The 14,185-nt window shown below is 38.2% G+C and overlaps 1 protein-coding gene across 7 annotated transcripts in view; it reads right to left on the bottom strand.

Moving 5' to 3' along the window:
* LOC145518862 (uncharacterized) overlaps nt 1-14,185 on the bottom strand; it is a 1,117,244-nt gene that overhangs the window by 624,761 nt on the left and 478,298 nt on the right. The window contains exon 7 of one of the 7 annotated variants that reach the window (XR_014063355.1): nt 11,378-12,492. The exons of the other annotated variants lie outside the window; for them this stretch is intronic. The gene's annotated coding sequence lies outside the window, so the exon portion shown is untranslated. Of the gene's footprint in view, nt 1-11,377; nt 12,493-14,185 lie in introns of those variants that run through there. 7 annotated transcript variants of the gene reach the window in all.

The raw sequence follows: 14,185 nt of genomic DNA, 5'->3' as shown, positions 1-14,185 counted from the left end.
GCCAGTATGATGACTTCTCTTCTACCCTGGTGGTCTCTGGCTACAAAGAATCCAAAATACCCAGACAGCAGCATAGCATGCACTTCAATGGAACCTCTTCAGTGTCCCCCAGCAAAAGTATGTCCCCTTTGCTTATAAAGACCTTCAACTCTGCAAAGCCCAGAGTACTGTATATAGAAAAATAAAATCCCCCACTTAGTTATGGAGCATGATGGTCAATGAGAATAATCCTGCTTCCATGCTATGGTTCCCAGATCTCTATATTCTTTCCTTAGGGACACACAGCATCACAGGGAAGTCTCTGACTTAATGAATACACTACATGCTGAGGATTGTTGTTGTTATTCAGTCACTCAGTCATGTCCAACTCTTTGAGACCCCATGGACTGCAGCATGCCAGGTTTCCCTATCCTTCACCACCTCCCAGAGTTTGCTCAAACTCATGTCCATTGTGTCGGTGATGCCATCCAACCATCTCATCCTCTATCATCCCCTTCTCCTCCTGCCTTCAATCTTACCCAGCATCAGGGTCTTTTCTAATGAGTCAACTCTTCGTATCAGGTGGCCAATGTATTGGAGCTTCAGCTTCGGCATCAGTCCTTCCAGTGAATATTCAGGACTGATCTCCTTTAGGATGGACTGGTTGGATCTCCTTGCAGTCCAAGGGACTCTCAAGAGTCTTCTCCAACACCACAGTCCAAAAGCATCAATTCCTCGGCACTCAGCCTTCTTTATAGTCCAACTCTCACATCCATAGATGACTACTGGAAAAACCCTGAGGGCTCTGCTTAATTTCAGAGTATTGCCTCTGGACTGACAATTTGGCTGGATTTCTAGAGTTCTGCGGGACTTACTGACTCTAGATGGTGCACTAGGTGACACAACCAGCGGATCCCAAGGTCATATGTTTTTTACCTAACCTCTTTCACTGTGAGGTGTGCCTACTGTTTGGATGTTATGGGTTCAGTATCTGAAAATTGGCTCATATATGAGTGTCAAGCAAGAGATTTTTACTTTTCTGGGGGCAAATTGTCTTTAGTTCTCAGCCTCCCTTTCCTCCCTCCTTTCCTTTTGATTTTTGGGTTACAGTTATTAAGCACCACTCTTGCTGCCAGGGATGCCATTTTTCAATAACCACCTTTACCGCTCCCCATGGGCCAAGCTCATTTGGCTGCTCCTTTGACCTTGCTGATCTTTAGAATAGTTGTGCCCTCCTGGCAGTTGATGTCTAACTCTGCTACCTGGCCTTTAAAGACTGTATCTGCTTTTTCTACCACCAGCTCTGGCTTACAGAGGAGGCCCTAAAGAATTTCTGATACTAGAGTCCCTCTCACCATCATTTGGATGATTGCCTTAGAGAATAATCTGACCTCTGGTTTCTTCTGTGGAATACAGTAATCTGCTGGATTTTCTGGCCTCACTCCAGTATGTCTGCTTCCCTCAGCCTCTTTATTCCTGTCTCTAATGTTAGAAACACAAGTCAGACATTTCTACTCCACTTAACATTGGTCATCACTTTGTTTTAGGTCTCCAAGGGCCACTGCAGCCATGAGTTTACTTCATCTCCTAGATCCTTGCTAGTATATGTCTTGTTCCAGGAAAGTAAATTCACTCTCCCAAGTCAAGAATACAATCTTACATTCTGGCCTCTTTTAATGAAGCATCTTCAAAATCCCATCACCAGAGTATTCTCCTGGCTCAAGTACATATCACCTATTTCTTTCAACTCATTCATTGTACACAGTCTCTTTCCTTCTTTATGAGGCCAAATATGGTTATCCTGGGACCTACCAATTACCAGCCTGCAGCCAGAAGTGGAGAAGGGGATCATCTGTTTCCCTCAGAGGAGAGTTTTTATTTTGTTTTGTTTTGTTTCAACAGCCACCATTCCTGCTGCACATCTACCACGTGCCTAGTTCTTCCATCCATGATGTTATTTATTCCGCACAGTCAATTGCCCCACCATGACCAGGACCATGACCTTCAAGAAACTGAGGTACAGAAAGGTTAAGTCACTTGTCCAAGTTCTCCATCAGGTAAGTGTTAGAGGAGGGACCCCAGTTCAGACCTTCCAAGCCCATGTTCTCTCCACTTTGCCACCACTGACTCTCAGTGAAGGCTCCTTGCTGCAACTCTCATGTGAGAAACTAGTGATTTTTATGGAAGTGCCTGATGGGTGTTACAAGGCAGGGTTGGATTTAAGTGGTGTTGCTAACAGCAGTCAAGACCTTTCAAGGTTCCCAGATACTTCTCAGCCTAGAGACCCACATATGCCAGACAGGCAGACTCTCACAATTCCACGGACACAAACCCCAGTTCCAAGAAGATATGCATTCACCTAACTGCGATACGAATGTGTAGGTATACATAGGCTCTTAATCACAAATCATGCAATCCCACCAGAGGGGTAGACCATCCTGGGACATGTACATATTCAGACATACTCACCATCTGCTTCTTACTCATACACACACAACACTCACTCAGGATGCTGAGGCAGATGATGGAAAGAAGGATTCTGATTGGGTTGTCTGAGGCTGGTGATGCTGGATATAGTTGTATGACCCTGGCCAGCAGACAACCATCCTGAGATTGTAAAGATGCTTTCATTGCTACTGTGGTCACCTTAAGCAGTGGGGGAGAGGTGGGTAATATCAGATAGGGCAATAACAGAAGGGTAGGCAATATCCACTCATGCCCACTTGGTACAGCAGACCAAGGAGCAAGACCAAGACTGAGGCAACCAGAGCAATGTCTGCTGACAACACAGCAGTCAGTGATCAAGCGGGGGAAGTGGCCAGGCCAGCCAACATCAGGATGGTGACCAGCAGACAAGGCCAGCCAGCAGCACCAAAAGGGCATCATGAACTCCACCACTGTGCAGCTGACATATGAAGTTCACATCCTGCTCAGCTGAGCTCATCAGCTGCTTAACCAGAACCAGCAGAGCCAGTAGACAGCACAGGGCCTACCAACTGCTGCCACTTGCCCAAGTAGCCACTGTGGAGGATTACAGCAGCACCACGCTAGCCACAAGGTCTTCAGTGAAAATGATAGCTTTCTCTCAGGAAGGCAGCCCACCCCTGAAGCCCAGAGGGTTCAGGGACAAGTGCAGAAATAACATCAAGTTATCCTCATTCTGTGTTTCAGGGCCTCAGGTTTTCCCAGCCAGCACCCTGGCCTTGGCACAACAAAGCAGAACCCTGGGTGATCACTCAGATGCCTCCGAAGCCCTACAGCTCTGTTAGATTTTCAGCCTGTTGCATATCTCTGCCTGTGTTTTCACTACAGGAAATAAAGTCCTCTTTGTAAGATACCAAGGCTTGTTAGCAGCCTTCAGTTTCTTACTATCCCTCCACAGGGCATAAATACAACTTAGAAGGAACCAGCCAAGTTCATTGTCTTTATAAGCATTGTTAACACACAGCTATCAAATGCCTGAATCCTCATCCCCATCACAGCAGTCTTCTCCACTGAGATAGTTTCCCACCACCAGCAATAAACTCCTTAGCAATTAACATTGCCTTATATGAGGCAATATCATTGCCCTATCTACCAAACAGGACAGTATCCTTCCTCTTCACCCACAAGGTGATGATTAAGCCAGTCCTAAACCCCATCTTGTTTTTTTGGATAACTCCTGACACCACTGGTGTTATTTGGGTACTGTGAGAAGCAGATGACACCGGGACACAGTTAGATGTCCAAAAGTTTGCTTTGTTTTAAGGAAAACATCTGTGAAGGAAACTGTGGAAGGAGCTGGAGGAGGCTGGGAGAGCTGACGGAATGCTGGGCTAACCCTTGTGAGGGGAAAGAAAAGAAAGAAAAGCTGGGTGCAAGAGTAGGGAGAGAACGTGGCAGTTTTAAGAAAGCTTGGCAAAGCTGTTGGTTGAATCCTCAGTCCAAAGTTTCCCATCAAAGGACTATCCATCTCAGTATCAGACATCCCTTAGTATCAGGCTGTAGTATCCTTCAGCTCCTATGGCAACATGATTGCTGAGGAAGCTACTGAGTTAGAGTGTTTAGTTTCATCAAATCTTAAAAGAATGTAGAGACCTACGTGTCTTTGTTTTGCTGTGTTTTTGTCTTTCCTGTAATCCATATATTCTCTTGTTCTATAATTTTATTTTTATTAGCTCTTTGAAGTCCTCAAGAATTTATAAGAGATTAAATTACTGTAAATCACTTTATGATTCAATCGTTACCTCTAAATTGTTATATAGAGAACCCTGGATAAATCAGTCTATGGAGGCAGTAGGGGGGTTACAATTGATTTTTTTTAGATAACACATATTCTCAATCATAAATTGAGCACAGTTAAAACACCAAATTGCTTGGTAAAAATTAATCAATCTTCATATGTTATTGTATCAATGCATATATCATTTCTATAGATGCACAGCAAGCTTCAGCCTTTCCTTCAGTTTTTCTATACTAGTTTTTTTTTTCTTATTGCCATATTCATCTGTGTGTAAAGGCTTGAGATTAGTAATTTTACCTGCATCTTCCATCTCTTTGATGGAATCTCATCAGGCTGTTCTAATTTCTATTGAAGTGCAGTGTTCATACAGTTCAGCATTAAATTCTAGAGACAACAAAGTGCCTAAATACTCCAAATTATCTCAGTTATAACTTATTTGAGGGCATCATTTCATATGATTGGTTTCTTTTTGTTACTTTTATTCTTTCAATCTTTCCATTTTTCCCTGAGTCTCTCCTATATATGTAATACCCTATTCACGTTATTCGTAAACTGCTCCTAAAGATGTTTCTGGAGGGAGACTCGTAGAGCATAAGGACTTTTGTAACCAAAGTCAGTTTTCTGAGTGAAATTCACAGGTACATCTTTTCAGAAAAGACAATAAACCTTGTCAATACAGTGCAATTGATTCCAGTTGCTTGTTATTATTTTATAAGAATGGCCCGTCTCCAAAGAAATTATCAAATCGACCATGAAGAAATCCACACTGCCATTAATATCGGCATTAGTATAGCAGAAAATAATATAGTCTAATCATGTTCAGTTGTATAGACACAGCCTTAGACAAGACACAAACATTTTCAGTAAATAGTATGGTGAGTAATTTCCTTTGAATCCTTTATGAAGACAAAAGACTTATTACAAATAGAGTTCCCATTATGAGTCATGTTCTTTACCAGTTCTCAATGCAATCTTTGCTAGGTCTGAAGTATTCATGAGTCAAATATACCCCCTTATTGGTTGCAGCATGCTGTCCTGGTGGCTCAGACAGTAAAGAATCGGCCTGCAATGCAGGAGACCTGGGTTCAATCCCTGGGTCAAGAATATCCCCTAGAGAAGAAAATGGCAACCTACTCCAGTATTCTTGCCTGGAAAATTCCATAGATAGAGTCCATGTGGTCACAAAGAATCAGACACAACTGAGCACCTAACACTAACTGACTAACCACGCCTGCTTGCACTCTTGTCATCAGAATCTAGGTAGGATCATGTAGAAAACTGGGTAACCTATTTTTGGACTTTTCAGCTTAAGTACTTTAATAACAGCCACTCTGAGAAAATGATTTTATCTCTCATTTTCATAGGTTCATGCTTAGCTTTCAAGGTGAAGGTAATTGCCAATCAAGGAAAATACCCACATCCATTAAAAGTACAGATATAAAAGAAGAGAGAAGATGCCCACCCAAAGAGCAGCCTGGGAAGTAGGGGGGAAAAAGAAACAAAGTAATATAGCCAAATAGATTTAAGAGACTAGATCTGATAGACAGAGTGCCTGATGAACTATGGATGGAGTTTGAGCAAGCTCCAGGAGATGGTGAAGGACAGGGAGACCTGCCGTGCTGCAGTCCATGGGGTCACAAAGAGTCAGACATGACTGAGCGACTAAACAACAAAAGTCTTCTGCTCATAGTAGCTTATCACTAAAACAAAACAAAGCAAAAAAAAAAAAGCAATGATTTAATTTTAAAATTTTTCTTCATTAATCACAAATATTAGAGTCCTGGGGGGAAATGACATGGAATTTTGATAGTTTGATAATCTTTGAAAAAGATAATCCATTTTCTCTAATAAAATAAAAGCATTTGAGTGATTTCATAATGTTTTGCATAAAGATAAAAACAGAAGAGGAATGAGAAAGAGCTGTGCAAACTGCAAAATCAGTGCACACTTATTTTATTAGTTATATTATGTAAGTTGAATATTTTATTCACTTGTTATCTAGGATCTCAGATAGCTAATAACTCTCAAATAATAAAACAATGTCCTAAATGCTCTAGACATACTACATACTTTCCGGTTGGAAGCACTTTCTTGAAAAAAAAGCTACTCTCTTTTAAAAATAAACTGTCAACTTTTAAATTTAAAAGGAATGCACTTTGTACCCTTTAAAAATTGCTATACTTGGCACTCTTGATAGGTTAGATTAGATCCATGATGATAGATAGATAGATATGTGACATGAATTCATATTGGTGTATACATGCATGTTCACATTCTCTGCCAAAATAAATAATTTCAAAAATGTGAAAAATAAATTGAAGATAATCGAAAAGAGAATTCTTCATTCCTTACCAAAAATATCACGGATCTAGCATCAAAACAGATATTTGTTTTCCAGAATCTCTAAAAGTTAGATAATATCAGAGCTTTGTTTTTCCCAGAAATCTTACTTCCTCCTGATATTTCAGTAACTTGGTAATTTCCTACACTTCTAGAGAATCTATGCTTTTCACAAACCTTGTTGAAACTGTTCTAGTGGTATAAGCAAAGTGATTGACATAACTTGAGAAATAATGTACAAAAATTACTAGTGTAAGGTCAGTCATGCCCTCCTACAGAAGCAATCAGTACATGAAAGTTAAAGTGTTAGTTGCTTAGTTGTGTCTGACTCTTTGTTACCCCATGAATTCTAGCCCACCAGGCTCCTCTGTCCATGGAATTCTCCAGGCAAGAGTACTAGAGTGGGTAGTTATTCCTGTCTCCATGAGATCTTCCAGACCCAGGGATCAAATCTGGTTCTCCTGCAGGCAGATTCTTTAATGTCTGAGCCACCAGGGAAGACTTAAACAGAACGTGGCCTAGCTCTAATAGCAAAGAGGGAAATAGAGAATATACATCCGGGCATAAAGCAAATGATGGTAGCAATCATTCTCTCAGAGATGAAAGGGATTTTAAAAAGCAGTGCCATTTCTCAAAAATACCCATCAAAATCATGAATACTAAGGAATCTCAAAGAAATTAAGAAAATCCAAATATCTCCCAAAGAGGCACATAATTTTAGTGATAGGAAAACATTTATACTTCATTAGTCTTTTAAAGAATCCTGCTAGCAAAAGACATCAATATTTGTTTGAAAATAGGATGAAAGCCATATTTGGCAAGAGTACATTTGAAGTGTTTCCAAAATGTATTTTTGTTCTCAATGGAACAACAAAACTTGGTTTCTCTCCAGTTTTGGAAAGGCATACACATATTCATATACGTACATGTTTGTGTCAAAGCAAATGAAAGGTGTGACTTTAACAAGTATACCTCCCTCCTTCTTCACTCAAGTCATCTTTTCCCTGACCAATGTGTAAACACAGTGAGTAAAGACTTACACAGTTATGATAGCTGTATTGATGCTCTGAAAGACTATTTGTGTGTGTGTGTGTGTGTGAGAGAGAGAGGGAGAGAGAGAGAGAAACTTTGTCAGGTGTGTTTTAAAAATGTGATTATATACATTATATGAGTTTATAAAAATATCTACTTTAAAAATATTATCATGTTATATCAACTGTCTGCAACTTGCTTGCTTATGCTCAGTAATATGTCTTTGGCAACTTTCCATTTGGGGTACATATAACCACTCCTTTTAACCATGAAGAAGGTCCATTACATAACACTAGCTGATATTTACTGAACACTTAGTAAATGCAAGACACTCAATGGTTTACTTATATTGTTTCCTTTCATTTTCACAAATGAGTAGATACTCTTAACATCTCCGTTTTACAGATGAGAAAATAAAGTCACAGAAAAGCTTAGCTATTTTTCCAAGTTCACACTGCAGGGAAACAGCAGAACTGAGTTTTTAGTCCAAACGGGCTGATTCTTCTCTCACTATTCCACAACATTCTTTTTATAAATGCCTAAGAATTTTTTAAAATATACCATCATTAGAGGACAATCAGCTAATTACAAGACTTTAAGAAAAACAAAACTCATTGCTACAGTAAACTTCTTTGTCTTAACTCCTTTATGTATGTAAATGAGCAACCCCTAATGTATACACTTACAACTGCAATTCCTAGTGGAAGGTTAATTGCATAGGTTATCTTTCAGTAGTTTAAACTAGAGTCTAGAGGTTAAGACCCCTCAGCTGTGAATCAGACAAAACTAGATTCGAATCTGTTTTTCTACTTAGGCACTTTGGGGAAAGGTCTCTCTGAACATGTTTACTCATGTGAAATGAGTATATTGACAGTATCTCTCTCAAAATTTTGTTAGAGGTTAAATAAGTTAATGGACAAAAAGTTTAATTTAGTGCCTAGTACATAGTGAGTATTCATGATCATTATCATTATTAACTCCAGTAAGAAACCTTTTCTGAATCCCGTATCTATTCCCATTTCACCTTCAGTAGCTTATAACCCATACATTATTTCTCCCCATTATATTTTAAGCAATCACTTCTTATATCTCTCTTTCTCTTTGGATTTTAAGCTTCCTGATAGAAGGCACTATTGTTGTTGTTCAGTTGCTAAGTTGAGTCCGACTCTTTATGACTCCATGGACTGCAGACCTTCACTGTCTCCCAGATTTGGCTCAGATACATGTCCATTGAGTCAGTGATGCTATCTAACGATGTCATCCTCTGCTGCCTCTTCTCCTTTTGCCTTCAATCTTTCCCAGCATTAGGGTCTCTTCCAGTGAGTCAGCTCTTCACATCAGGTGACCAAAGTATTGGAGCTTCAGCTTCAGCATCAGTCCTTCCAATGAATATTCAGGCTTGTTTTCCCTTAGGATTGATTGGTTTGATCTCCTTGCTGTCCAAGGGACTCTTGAGTCTTCTTCAGCAGAACTATTCGAAAGCATCAATTCTTCAGGACTCAGCCTTCTTTATGGTCCAGCTTTCACATCTGTACATGACTACTGGAGCCTTTGTTGGCAAAGTGATGTGTCTGCTTTCTGTATCAGAAGTATCTGGCAGGTACCTAGCACCATCCCTGTTTTCTGAATGAACGATAAATGGACATGCAGAAAATAGATTCCTAAATGCTTTCTAATTCTTCCCCATCTTTTTGGCTGTCAACCTAATTTCTTAATAATACTGAGTTCTTTACATTCCTTCCATCAAACATACCTAATTTTCCTTTATTGTATTAGTTTGTGAAGCAATGTAATTGGATAAAAAGCTGAAGAAAATGTATTTAACAGGCTGAGTTCTCTCTGGAATATATAATTGGGCCAAAAGGTAAAGAAACAACAAAACTGACGTGGTCTTCTGATCTGACCAAGATGACAACCATTGAGGTTCCTGCAGGCCACAGAGTGAAAATGTGGCTCCAGCTCTCAGACTTAGTTATGCACATTGACCAAAGTAAGGGGAGAGTGAGCGATTTCCATTTCATTCTGTGTTGTATAGACACAGCATGAAGTTGTTACATTTTGTTTTATTGTTTGCCTGAGGAATTCGTTTTTCTGTTTTAATAATATGTTGAGACGGTTGATGATGGATGGGCTTTCAGAACTCTTAGTCAGCTTGCCATGACAACTCGGGTAAACTGAGCATGTGCAGACATAACAGAGATGAGGAGAAATGTCACTTAACAGTGAACCTGCTAAGAGCACTTATCGTATGCTTTCAAATTATGTTTCATTAATTCTGCGAGTTTTTCCATCCTCGTTTCCTGTTCTCTACTTTTTTGTTTGTCCTTCGTTCATTTGATTCTACTTTTGTGTGTTCATAACTGACTCCAATGCCTGTATTTAGAAATTCTGCTTTCATTTGAATAGGAATTTGGTATTCATTCTTAGTAATGTCAAAGGAAAAAATATCTGCAGCTGAATTTGTGTGCTTGCCAAAGTAAAAAAGTGAAATGAAATGTAGGGAAAGTATCCAAAATGAGAATGAAAAGAAATACACCAGTGCAGGGAATTGGAAGTGGCCTGGGTTTTATCTGTCTGATTTGTGTAATTTCTCCCTATTACCACTGTTTTCATCAGCCTGTGTATAATGTGTGTGTGTGTGTGTGTTGCATAATTTGTTACAAGAAAACTGTAAGAGAATTTAAAGTATGCAGTAGAGAGTTAGGGGCTAAGTTCAGTTCTGACATTCATTTTCTGTCCTGGGCAGTCAGGGGTTCAGATCACAGAACCTAGAGAGACCATTTATCCAGCGTGTGATAATGGGGCGTGGAGAGACAAAGCATAAAGGATAAAGAAGCAGAGTTCTGTCCCTGACCAGATGCAAACTTGGAAAGAAGCTCTGACAGTTTCTGCCAAAAGAGCAATACTGTAAGGAACAGGCGTATTTCCAAATGGCCAAACAGCCAGCCCTAATCCAACTGCCATGTACCCACAACGCCCGTTAAAGCGTGGTGCCCAGCAGCGTTGATCCTGCGCCCACTGTGATGTGCTGCAGCTCTGCTTCCAAAGAGCAGCATGATTATTTCGGACTCCTCTCCTACTAACCACTACACTAATGAATTGTTCCTTTAACTGCCATGTAAGATTGTGAAAGAAATAACCGGCTTACTATAGAAAAGAGAAATATTAAAATTGCATCTTCAGGGTCATGGAAAAACCTCCCATGTCATAATCAAAGTTCCAAAACAAAAGTATAATTAGTTGAAGTGTTAGTGGAAAACATGTGTGTATATAATAAAGTTCTTACATTAAGTCTAGTGTCTTAGTACTGCACAATTGGTAAAACTCTTAGCTGTAGGAGATGATTCTATCTTGGTTGAATCAAGATGCTCTTCTCACGAAAGCTTCCTGGATTTTGTGCATCACTGTGTAGTCACTACCTATGACCAACACCAATCCATAACACACTTGACATTTCTTATATTTATGCTGATAAATATTTTCATAAATGTCTTAGTATATCTTACAGCCATTGTTCACTTTTGCAAACCTCATGCAGAATCTCCAATTATTAAACCTCTGTGGTTCTAAGCACAGTTACTCCCAATTTGACACACTCACAGCCAAAATGTATTGTGGTTCATTAATTTGCAATTGGTGTTGGGTAAGTGCTCTCAGTAACTTATTATCTGGACAGCATTGCTTTCTGTGTTGCATTGCAACTACCCCAAAGTAATTGATTATACTTAGTTCTTGGATAGTCCTCTAAAATAGCTTCCCAAATTAGCACTAAGATGTTATGTACACATCTCTGGGTCAATGAGGTATGGTTTGCTAAAGCATTTATTCAGTCACATAATCATTTAAAAATCAGTTACTGAACACACGTTTGTCATGAGGCACCGGAAAAGACCTGGGGCTACGAAGATATAGCTTATTCACATTTCAGTCTGATAAAGAGAGAGATAAATATGTAAACTAATGCACACAACATATGACAGATACTGTAAAAAGGGATATAGCAGAAGGAAAGGGAAGTGGTCAGATCTACTTGGGAACAGGGAATGGTCATTCTACAGCTCAAGAATTCCCGGTACACCACTAAAAGAATATCAGATGCAGCTTAAGTGTGTGCCATTGAACTAAAACTCTGAATATAGTGAAAAATGGACAAAACAGGATATTCATTGAGCTCTCCAGAACTTTACCCTTTCTTTCCAGAAATAAAAAGTGAATTCATAGCTCGCAAAATGTATCAATCAAGAAAATAAGGAAAAATATTTGTTTCCTAGTGTCTCTTCTAGAAATTTGCAGTCTTCTCACGTTGGGTTGTGTTTTAGCTCCTGTTAGAATATAGTAAAATCAATATATTCAGTGAATAGTAAATGGCTATACTCACGTCATAAGAAAGTCAATGAAATGTATACATTTCATACATTTTACCCATGGAATTATATTTAGGGGATTAATTTTTGTATATGCTGTTCTCCTTTGAAGTTATTCTTTTAAAAAGCATATTTTCAAATTGTGTAATCAATATAAAATATTCTCTGTGAAATGCATCTTGGTACTACAGTCCCTCATCTTTAATCCTTCAAACAAGTTCAAAATAAAATTGTAGCACTATAGCATTAGTTGCAAATATTTTCTATAAAAAAGCTTTTGATGATTGTCATGGTTTCAGATATGTAAATTCCATTTGTGTTATCTTTTTTTGTTTTCAAAGTAATCATGAATAGAAGTAAGTCATTCTTAGTTTGTCAAACATGCAAAGACTAGTAACAGAACATTTGTTAACTGATTCATAGGATTCTCCAGGTAAGATTGATGTAATTACTTGTATAGAATCTCTTTTAAAAGTATAAAATTCTCTTTCATACACTCATCTTCCTGAAGTCTATGGCAATTGATCAGTTGGAATAGTTCATATTCTCCTTCCTCTAAAAAATAAAATCAATAAATAAATATTAGGTAGAATTTAAGATAGAACTTGTCTTTATTGCAGACATTTTATAATCCAGTCTTAAGAATAAGGGTTTTGATCTACAGATGAGAATACCTAATGCATGGTCACTTGTTTAATAAGAGAAGGAAAACAAGAATCATTTGGCCTATATTCTCAAATGAAGTTTCTGAAACAATTAAATAATGCCTGAATTTTCATAGAAAACACAGAAAGGCATTTAAAGAATATAATCCCTGCTCATGCTTTCCATAGGACAACAACTATTCTTTTATCTACCAGAAAAAAAAGCATGAACAAAAAGCATCGATGAACTTTGGTGCTTTCTTTCAAAGAAAGAAAATTTCGATTACTATTACTTTCACAGCAGTGAAAACTATTATGATGTAACAGTAAAAGGTAGTGAGCAAATCACAACACATAAATACTCAAATTTTTGCAGATCTCTTTTATCCAGTAAATAACTTAAAAACTAAATTATTTTCATAGAAATAATAGTTATAGATACTGCATAAAGTTACAACACCCATCAAAAAGAAATGCTACTACTGACAACATACATGTTGTCATGTTTTGTGTTGTGTATGTTGTGTATGTTTTGTATACTTCTCAAGCTTAGAAAATGTTATCAAGACTGTAGGGAGAACAGGGTTGACACTGGGAGTGATCAAATTAAACAAAGCAAAACAAATAAGTAAACCTTGTTAGTCACAAAGGCAGTGGGAGCAGCAGGGACTGGACTAGAGGCAGCAAAAATGTCCTTTTTAAGCTCACCTCCTACTTCCCCACAGGAAGTACGCTGATTCTTGGTTCAATTGGTTCCCATGAGAACTTGAAGAAGCCCTGATGACTTCTTTACTTTCCAGGAACTATTATAATAATATTTTTTAATCATCACAAAGCTTCCCCCAAGATGCTCAGGGTACTATATTAACAATTAAAACATCATCATCGTAAACAATAATAATTAAAAACACATAAAGAGCACAGCACAGAACAGCCACAGAACACTGAGCACAAGTCACGTTGAAGAGAGAAGGGTCTTTTTGCAGTGCTCCTTGTAATGCGATACTGCATGGCCATTTTCTGAAGTTCAAAACCAGAAGCAGTTCTAAAAGGATCATCAATTTACCAACTACAAAATGCCTGCAGATTGATGTATGGAACATTGCTCTCATACATGGGAGAATCATCTAGCATCCATTGTCTTTAAAATCAGAACTTTCAAAAAATAATGTAATGCCAATTAAAATGATGAAAGAACTTGCCGACAGTTTCTGACTGAATAGACAATGTTGTCAGGATTTTAATAATTCTGTCTCCTATTTTATGTTCCTCTGGTTGTGATGATTAGTAAGCTGCTTAACCCATTTATGGTTTTATTTCAGCATCTGTGAACAAGGAGTAGAATTGTGTCTGGCATTAGAGAAATTGCTTTAAGTTGTACAAACTAAAGATTCTATTTATCCACCAAGTAATTCACATATCCCTCTCCACAAATCTGATGTTTAACCAGGGAATGCCACCTCTCTGATTTGAAATATATATATACATATATATATATATATATTTAAATTTATTTTACAGAAATAATATCAGTGACATTTTATTTAAGGAAATGCCAAATATCTATATATTTTTAATAAAATAAAATTTCTATTGAAGTCTTT

The sequence above is a fragment of the Giraffa tippelskirchi genome, chromosome 8, assembly GCF_054371585.1.
Source record: "Giraffa tippelskirchi isolate mGirTip1 chromosome 8, T2T-mGirTip1v1.2.pri, whole genome shotgun sequence".
NCBI lineage: Eukaryota > Metazoa > Chordata > Mammalia > Artiodactyla > Giraffidae > Giraffa > Giraffa tippelskirchi.
The sequence above is the reverse complement of the archived record's forward strand: the minus strand, read 5'-3'. Positions and strand labels throughout refer to the sequence as shown.